The sequence below is a fragment of the Lupinus angustifolius genome, chromosome LG08, assembly GCF_001865875.1.
Source record: "Lupinus angustifolius cultivar Tanjil chromosome LG08, LupAngTanjil_v1.0, whole genome shotgun sequence".
NCBI lineage: Eukaryota > Viridiplantae > Streptophyta > Magnoliopsida > Fabales > Fabaceae > Lupinus > Lupinus angustifolius.
The window spans coordinates 23,019,262-23,030,277 of NC_032016.1; the positions used below are offsets into that span (position 1 = coordinate 23,019,262).

The 11,016-nt window shown below is 27.9% G+C and overlaps 1 long non-coding RNA gene across 1 annotated transcript; it reads left to right on the forward strand.

Annotated features, from left to right (window-relative positions):
• On the forward strand, nucleotides 309-981 carry LOC109354192. Its single transcript, XR_002108522.1, has 2 exons — nucleotides 309-393; nucleotides 572-981. It is a non-coding gene; the product is annotated as an uncharacterized LOC109354192 (long non-coding RNA).

The window sequence follows — 11,016 nt, forward strand, 5'->3', positions numbered from 1 at the left end:
GAATAATATGTAAATTATTAATGGACACTAAATCATAGTTTGAAAATCAACAAGATGTTGCTTTAATGGTGTAAAACTCTACCAGATCTTCAAAATAATGACTAAACGGACAATGACTTGATTCCTAGGAGTAGTACTTATTCAGATGGACAACCATGTATCCAAAAAGAGGTTAATTACTTACCCATAGGATAATAACATACTCATGGTATTATAAAAAAAATCATATTTTGAAAACAGCCAAACCCCATAAGTACTATATAAAGAGAGAGATTATAATGAATAGAGACATTCATTCAAGAAAGGTGAATTGATTAAGTGTGGAAAATAATTTCAGTATGAGGATGTCTATTGTTACACTAATGTTCTTATTGTTTGTCATCTTGGCATCAGGTTAGAAATTTTGTTTTACTTTCAAACTCAAATATGTCTCTTTTCTAAATGTGTAAATCATGTTCTGCACCCTACCATTTTTTACACTACTTCAATAATACCTCCAAACTTTAATTGCTTTATATTCTATATGATGTGTTGTTTTTGTGTTTATGTATTATTTTTCTGAATAATATAGATATGTGCAAAGAAGTAGATGCCAGGGGTCCCATTGTGCGTGTTAAACCGTGTCAGACAGATGCAGATTGTGTAAAAAACTTTGGTCCCGGTTGGATATGTATTGATAAGACATATTGTTCTCAACCACAGTTATTTAAGAAAACTCCACAGCCAAGCATGCCATGAATGAGTATGTTAGAGGCAGAAAATAGAAAGGCCCAAAAGAAAAAAGCCTTGTCGGATGAAAAACTATGTAGAGGATTAAAACCTTCTTAAAAATATTTTATAATGTTTATCTTTTTCAATTGTAGATCTGACCAGATTAAGGTCCAGATCATTTCCTCTATTCTGAATTTTGCTTTATTAAGGAAAATAAGACTGATGAATAAGTCATGATGAATTTCAATGAACTATTACAATATTTCTTAATTTCTCTGCAATTAGTAATTCAGTAAGAAGATTCACATAATCTTCCTAACAGAGTACGAGCACCTTCTGATGCAATGAAACATGTGAGCTAGAAAAATAAAATGTTAATAAGAAATTGTTATATCTTATGTAATATGCAATTAAGCAATTATATATATATATATATATATTTAAGAGGAGAATTCTGTTTACACCTAATTTAAGTTACACTAGTTATACTCAATTTCAGCTATTCATTTTCTTAAATCCAACGAACCAAATAGGTGAAAATTCACAATTATTTAAGATTTTTCTTTTTCTCTTTCATCATTTATTTCAGCTATTCATTTGGTCCGTTAGATTTAAGAAAATGAATGATTGAAATTGCGTGTAACTAGTGTAACTTAAATTGAGTGTAAACAGATCGCATATATATATATATTAAAAACTCATCAAATGTTAGATGAAACACAACCTTTACACTTTCCTTTAATCTTTCTTGAAGAATTTTTGCATCTCTTTTTTATTCTCTTTAATATATTTCAACTTTCATGAAAAATGTTAATCTATAAGTCAATATAAATCCATTTCTGACTTCACAAATAATATTTCTCATTGCCCATGTCAAGCATTGATATAAATATAACGTTAACCTGAGATGTGAAATCAATTGGAATGAAATATCAGCATGTGGACAATCGTTAAATATCTATACACTATTACTATAATGATGTATATATAGTCAATATACCATTCATAATTCATTTGTATTAATTTTTGAAGAGACAATAATGATTAAATATGATACAGTGATAATGTATGAAATTTATATATTTTCTTTCTTTTATAATATATCTTTTTATGGTGAACGGATAATGATACGAGTTAATAATATGCATTTTTGTGTAAAGATTTGTGCTCATTCAATATATCATCTATCATATAATTGTATTAGTTTTTGAAGAATTAATAATGATTAACTACGAACAATAATGATACAATAACAATGTATAAAATTCTTACGTACATACATTTTTTCTCTAATAATAATATTGTAATATTAGCACACTATACTTCTAAAGATTTATACATATTCCTACATCATCAACAACATGAAATGCAACAGTACTACAACCTCAATTGCAAATAACATCGTGAATACCCATTTTATCTGACAGAAAATACCCTTCTAAAAATAATAACTTTTTAATAAATTGGTTTAATGTTCTTTATGGCCAAATGCATTAAAAACAATCTCAACTTGAATTGTCAAAAGAATTTAAATGAATTCATTAATATTTAAAAAAATGATTTTATTCTGATTCTCTCCCAAAGTTTGATTTGAGAGCAAAATAAAAGGAGAGGTTGACATGAATACTTCATGGATAAAGAAGGCATAATTCTACTCATTATCGTTTTTATTTTATTTAAAGGAAATTTGAGAAAAAGTTTTAAGTAACTTAATGATGATTTATTATCCCCATATCATATAGAGTCTGTTTTACTCTGTACTAATTTGCAAGATTCTTGATTGATATGCACCCTAATTATGGAGCTTAATAGCCATTGTTTCCAATGGCATGGAATGTCTAACAATTTTCCATTATGGAATTAAGCAACAAAATAACATTTCTTAAAGATGAAAATGACTCATTCTTAGATAGTTTTTTGTTATAGTAGTTAGGATTAATTTTATTTTAAATGGTAGTTTGAGTTTCAAACAACTATCAATTTTCCTTTGTATAAGTTCTTTACATTTTGCCTTTATGCATATTTCAATTCGAAAAAATGAAAGTTCAATATTTTCTTCTCTTTTTGCTCTCTCAATTATCTTCTTTTCTTTCTTGCATGATTGCTAAGAATCTAAGATGGTATCAGAGCAAAATATTTATTTCTCAAAACTTTCTTTTATTTCCTTTCAATTTCTTGGAGCTGTTTGATTACATTGCTGAGTTGATGGTTGTGTCATTTAGGAAAACTGCACTGTAGTGTAAAGAACTCATCATTTTGAGGATATAGCTTCAAACACGGAAAATATGCCAACCTCCCCTAGAGCACTCCTATTGGTAGTTGTTGGATCCTTTCTTCCATTCTCTCTTGGCTTATTCATCGACATCATCATGCATTGTCCATCAAAGTGAGTGAGTGCAAAAGAATCAAAACCAAGAATTCCAGCACATACGGTTCACCAAGTTCTATCTTATCTTGAGGGTTCATCAATTGGTACATTTGTCCTATCATCTTTATCATTGAGATTGGAACAATCTTCAACAAGTTTCTTTCTATTTCTTTCTTTATCATATTCTTGAGCAAAAAAAATTGCCCATATTTCTCTCAATTTTTTGCCAAGAAACCAAAATGGTTTTCTTGAGCATTCATTGAACAAAAAAATGTTCATATTTGATCACATTCTAGTTTTCTCTTATTCTTTAGCCAATAAACCAATATAGTATTCTTGAGATAATGTCATTTGATCTTCTTTCTATTATGTTAGTTCTTGATGAACAAATGTTTTCAATTTCAATTCATTCTCTTCTAATAATTCTTATATTTCTTCCATTAATTCTACTAGCACAATATTTCTAGTTTCATCTGCTATACTTTGAAGAATTCTTATATCTTTTGAAATTTCTTTAAAACCCTAATGACATATTTGGGATCATTACTTTCTTTTTCTTCCTCTCCTTCCTCGATATTTCTTGTTTTCATCTCCAAGATTGTCAATCAAGATCTGACGACTCCAAGGCTACATGTAATTTTGCTTTTGAGTATTTAGAGTCTTCACCAAAATTTCTCTAATCTTGACAGAATAGGGATGTGACAAAGGTAGATACAACATTGTCTCATAGTATTCTTAATCCAAGATCAAGTTCTGATATTCGCTTATAATTGGTGATTCATTCTTTCATTGGTGGTTCTTCCAAACTCCAGGTCCGACTTTTCACGTTTATTACCTTATACTCAAGCTGGGAGTTAATGGTATTCACTCTTCAGCTTGATGGGATGTTAAAGATGAAAATGACCAATTCTTAGATAGTTTTTGGTTATGATAGTTAGGATTAGTTTTACTTTAAATGGTAGCTTAAGTTTCAAACAACTACCAATTTTCTTTTATATAAATTCTTTGCACTTTGCCTTTATGCATAATTCAATTTCAATAATAAAAGTTCAATATTTTATTCTCTTTTTGCTCTCTCAATTCTCTTCTTTTCTTTCTTGCATGATTGCTAAGAATCTAAGAACATTCTCTCCCTTAACTTCCTCCAAAGAGTTAATTGGGGATTCTCTCCCTATTACCACATGTCTATATATTTTGCTATAAATAGTAAAGCTAAAGTCATACACAATAGAGAGAAAAAGTAATTCAGCACAAACACCAAAAAGCAAAAGGACAATCCCAAAGTATATGAGAACATAGAAATTCTGCAAAAATCATTATTTGAATTCCAAAGAGGCATCACCAAAGGGTTAGCCATAAGCAGGATATCAGGTTAGCAACTCACCCTACATTCATGGTTTCGCGGTGCTTGGTCACCGCGAAACCACAATGATACGTTGGAAGCTCCATCCGTGTGACGGATGGAGAAGAAAAAGCCATGTTGGGACAACCTTCCTGTATGGCGATGCCAGAGGGCCACACTGTCTCGGTTTAGGAGGGCCGTTGTTTGTCGCCGTCCCCTTTGGTGGTCACCGTGTGAAGCTTAGAGATTTCACTTTTGTTCCCCTTTTCCATTTTTATGTTCGTTGTAGGAAGGGTCATGTTACCCTCTTTTGTTTCGCCCTTCTAATTTATTACAAATTATCTAAAAAGCTACAAGTTAGCATTGTTGATTAATACCATATTAATCCTACCCATTACAAACAATATTACATCCTTAGAGAATGGGTGGTTAAAAAAAGAAGCCAAAATTAGAAAATTTAACTAATATCTTAACAGAGGTAGTTAAAAATATATTCAAAGTTACAAGCGCTCATTAAAATAATTAATAATACTAAAACTAGTGCCATTTATTATTTAAAAACTTAAATTAACGCTTTCCGATATAAATTTTCTATTATTTTAGTTCATAATCAATGTCTTGACTTGGCATATAGTAATATGACATAAAATAAATCATAAATGGAAAGATAATATTACATATGAAGGGTATATGTAAAATTCATTTAGTAAGATGACTCAATTTACAATAGATATTAATCATCCTTTGTTTATAACTTTATATAGTGTTTCAAAAGCAATGATTTTTTTTTGGTTTAGTGGTTTACTGATAATAATATTTTATGTTATTTCAAAAGTCAGGAAATTTGTGATATTAATACAAGAGCACTACATAGTCAAATGTGAGCAATATTTTATATATTATTCTTGCATAATAATATTTTAGAAACCTTTTTACCATTAGGAGCAACAAATAAATCTTGGAATGAAATATACCACAAGTCGTAAAATATTAATTGCCACCAATTCATCTTTGTTTATATCAAAGATCTTCTTTTTCTTGTCTGAACTTCAAAAATTTGGTCACCTCTTTCCTAAGGAATTAATCAATCTTAAGTAATAGATTATGCCTCCCAACAAATGTTACTAAAAAGGATTGAAACTTAACATTTTACATTGTAAAATGTCCATTGAGATTTACTCAAGCTTTATACTAGTAGACTAATTTGATATGATTCTTAGAGTTAGTCTTTAACTATTCAAAGCAACACAATTATCTTACAATAAATGAGATGGCAATTTTTCAAATTTTCTTGTGTTGAAAAAGGTAAACTATTAATTTACCACACGAATTTATCTTTTAAAATTAGTCACACCCCACCACTATATAAAGATGGCTTATGATGAATTGAGACATACATTCAACAAAAGCAAGTCAACTAATTATAATTACTTGAATATGAGGGTGCCTATGATTAAATTAGCTTTCTCATTAGTTGTAATCTTGACATCAGGTTAGAAATTGTTTTTACTTAGACCTCCAATGTCTCTCTTGTCTAACTTTGAGTTCTACATCCTACCTTTTATTTCACATGATGTTAAAATGGTAGTAGGCATGAATAAGAGAGATTCTTGATGAACAAGAAAGAATGAGAAGATGTTATTGAATTTAATTGAATTCCAAAGTTACATTGAATCATCTATATAAAGGGAAGAAAACACTAACTACACTAACCAAATTAACTAACCGACTAACAAAAACTCAACTATTTTAACATTCCCCGCAAGCTGGAATTTATCAAGCATTCCAAGCTTAAAATAATTGTGTTGAATACGATGATATACTCTAATATCTCATCTTGTTGGTGAGCGAATCTTCGTCTCTCAGTCTTGAAATCTGAACGTGAAGCAATACTGACGCTTAACCACCATTTGGCAGAAGCAATTTCATCCTATGCTTAACCATCTATTTGACAGAAGCAAACCAATCATAATGGATGAAAGAGAGAAATGAGATGAATCTTAATCTTGATCATTATATGTTGCTTCAATGAGGGGGAAATTACACACTATAATGTTGTGTTTTTAACGAGAGAGAGGGGTAAATAAACTAGAGTAATAAAGAAATGAGAAATAATTGGGGATAATAGATGAAAGAATGTGATATAGCTTTCTTAATTTGATGATCGACCATTGTGCATGGTTGGGCACACACTGTTGCATGGTATCTTGTTTCTTGATGTTGTTCTTGGTCTTCCCTATCTTCTTCAAGTTGTTAGACTTCCCCTTCTTGACAAAGATAACAAGTTCTTGTAGTAGCATCATATTGCTTTGATCATATTTAAACAACATAACTATTGTTCCGAGTCATAGAACCAAAGACATAGGTATTATGATCCATCTTTCATGAAAAACGTCAATTCCAAAAGTGAAGACTAACATGTTTTTTTTGTATTACAAGAGTATCTCCTCATCCTATTGGTCAAAAAATTAATCTTTTTTGGGGTATGTAGTTACCCCTCTGAACAATTATCGCTCACAAAAATCGAATGTTTGACATTTTGATCATCCTAAAATTTAACGACCTTACACTACTAAATCAACCGGTTGTTAGTTGAATAACCTGGTTTTTTATTTAACGAAAAATACTTCTCATTAACCATGTCAAACATGGATAGACATATAAGGAGGTTAACCTCATGTCTTGGATGTAAAATCAATTGTAAAGAAAAGGGCATGGCAACCCTTTTAAAACTTTTAATATACTCATCGTTTATATATTACTTATAGAGATCAACAACCCTTGTTTATTATATGAAACTTACATAATAGGTTAATATGTATGCATCGTTAATGTTAATGTAAATGATTGTGCACATTCCAAATATTAATTACTATTTATTGTATTATTTTTGAATAAACAATAATGGTTAAAGATGAACAATAAATTATACAGTGATAGTGTATAAACTTTATATGTTGTCAATGCATATATCTTTTTCTTATATAAAAAAGAATGTAATATATATGTATTGTTAATATTAAAATATACACACATTCAACACATCATTTATATTAATTTTATTTAATAGTTTATAATAATTAAAAATAAATAATGGATAATGAAACAAAAGTTTAAAAAATTGTTATAATCTCAATACACATATTTTTCTTATAAACAAATTACTCAAATTTAATTTCAAGGTTGATTACGGTGTCCAATGTTATTTATATGTATATTATAAAAGTAAATCCATCCTTGGTAACACTGATAATAATATTTTATATCATGTCAAAAGCCTTAATAAGTATTACATTAATATTATTACAGTACTCAAACATCATATACAAGTAATATTTTATATCCTGCCACATTATGTTCCCATCAAGATACTCTATTAATATAGAGATAAGTGTGTGTTTTCCATTTATTTTTACTAGTATGTTGATATATACTTTATATTTGTCGATCTGCATTTTTATTTTATGATATTAAATCTTAAATTTATATTTTTTATTTTAGATAATTAAAATGTTTTTTATTGGATGTACTTCGTGTTATAATTTTTGTATTTATTATAATATCCAACTTAAAGTGAAATATATTAATTACAGTTATCTAAATGATTATATGATTTTACTTTACAAATAAAAAATATTAAGGGCAAAATAGAAAAATAGAATTATGGTGGTAATTATTTCAAGTTTTGACTTTATATATAGTATAGAAGTATAGATTAACAAAAGTTTAATCTCATATTAATCAAATGAGATAAATATATCATTGAAACTTGTATTTTCCTTTATTTTAAAGCATTTGTCTCTCTATTAATGAAGAATATCCTTACTCATTATGTTCATGTTCCCTTCATTATGGAATGCCTTTTTTTGGGAAGCTCTACCTCGGGGATAATAGATATTATATCTGATGGTATAGAGTAAGAATCTTGTGAGGAGGAAATAAAAGCAATATATCAAATGTTATGGAGTATATATATTGTATCATTCTAATTGCAATATTTATTTTAAGTCTACTCACGAAATTGATGTGAAAATTGTCCTTTTATAAATATTATGCATCCGGTATTGATGTGAAAATTGCAGATAGTTTATATGGTCATCATTCAACTTGATGGTTACAGAAGATAAATTAGTGTTATTAAACTCGAACTCATCAATGACTCAGTGAGTATACTGGATCAATGAAAAGTCAATTTAGATAACTATAATTAATATTAAAAAAAATCATAATATTTGCTAACATTATTTAATAACTTTATACTGCAAATTTAAAAATATTATCATACATAATTAAATAAATTACAAATAAGATTTTACTCCTATAAAATGTGATAAATAAGTTTAAAACATCATCAAACAACATATGTGTCACGCTTTAATTAAAAAATAAACAATAAGTTTAAAATTTAATTAAACAACAAATATTTTCATATATAAGTTAACAAATGGTATATATAACTATAAATAAGTTAAAAAAATTAATATTTTAATCTAAAAATGACACCATTTTGATTGTTTTTTAAAAAATATTTTTTGATTGACTTGATCCAACCAAACTGATCATCCAAGTCACTAGTTTTAGGCTTAAGTCGACCGAGTCGAACCAAGTGAATTCATTTCTATGTGAAACCAGTTAGATGAGAGGTTCGACCCGATCAATTAGAATAGGTAGTATCTTTCCTCCTAAGGTTATTTCTCAAAATATTATTTTATATAAATAAATAATATATATTTTCATTTTTTAATAATGATATCTGTTTAAAAATAAACAATATATAGTCAACTAGTAATATTAAATAAGAAGTTAGTTAAGAAAAAATATATTTTAGTAATATAATAATAATATATGTCTTTTTTAATTACAGTTTATTGACACTTTTTATTAAAAAGTATAAATATAATAATGGTTGAAAACGTTATCAATACACCCTGTACAAGGACGGAACCTTGGCATATGACATTGTTCAATACCTCATTTTTATTTGTCTTGGACAAATTCCTTGTAGTGCTTTGAATTAATTTTTTATTATTTAGAGCAACACATTTATCTCAGAATAAATGAGATGACAAATTTTAATGTTTTGAATAATATGTAAATTATTAATTGACACTAAATCCTATTTTGAAAATCAACAAGATGTTGGTCTTATAGTATAAAACCATGCTAAATCTTTAGGATGATCAAAATGTTAAGGATTTAATTCCTGGGAACGACATTTATTCGGAAGAACAACCATATACCTCGAAACATGTTAATTTTTTACCCATAGAATAATAACATATCCATGGTATTACAAAAAAAATCATATTTTGAAAAACCAAACTCCATGACTATATAAAGATAGATTATAATGAATTGATACATTCATTCAAGAAAGGTGAATTGATCAAGTGAGAGAAATTATTTGAGTATGAAGATGTCTATTGTTAAACTAATGTTCTTATTATTTGTCATCTTGGCGTCAGGTTAGAAATTTTGTTTTACTTTCAACCTCGAATATGTCTCTTTTCTAAATGTGTAAATCATGTTCTACACCTTACCATTTTTTACACTACTTTAATAATACCTCCAAACTTTAATTGCTTTATATTCTATATGATGTGTTGTTTTTGTGTTCACATATATTATTTTTGTGAATAATACAGATATGTGTAAAGAAGTAGATGCCAGGGGTCCCATTGTGCATCTTAAACCGTGTGAGACAAATGCAGATTGTGAAAGAGACTATGGTCCCGGTTTCATATGTATTAATAAATCATATTGTTATCCAGGGTCATTTAAGAAAACTTGATAGCCAAGCATTGCATGAAGGAGTATGTTAGAGGCAGAAAATAGAAAGACCCCAAAGAAACTTACAAAAATCTTGTTGGATGAAAAAAATGTGTAGAAGATTAAAACCTTCTTAAAAATATTTTATAGTGTTTATCTTTTTCAGCTATTTCAATTGTAAGATCTGACCAGATGTAAGGTCTAAATCATTTTCCTTTTTCTGGAATTTGCTTTACTATGGAAAATATTACTGATGAATAAGGCATGATGAATTTCAATGAACTATTCTCTTACAATATTTCTTAATTTCTCTCTCATTAGTAATTCAGTAAGAACATTCACAAAATTTTCCTAACAGAGTACGAGCACCTTCCGAATGCAATAAAACATGTGTGATGTAATATGCAATTCAACAATTATATATATAATATATTGTTAATGCATACATTTTTCCACTCACAAATATATTTATTGTTTTGTACACATGATGTTAAAAGTGTAATAATTATACAGTGTCAATATAAATTACACATTTAATACATCATTTATTATTTATTTGTACATTATTTTTTTGTAAAATTAATTATTGTTAAATATAAATTATATATGATGCAAATAATATTTAATATTTTCTTGAGGCATAAACATAAAGGGTAGCTGTAGTTAATAAAAAAGAAGTTCATGTGAGTTAGCTATATGAATTAGATGTCTGGTTGATGTGTTTTTGTTCACATGATTTAAATTAGTTAATATAGATATGGCCTATTAAATTTATATACAATGAATGCGAATTAACTAAGTGAATCCTCTTTATATTTATATATAT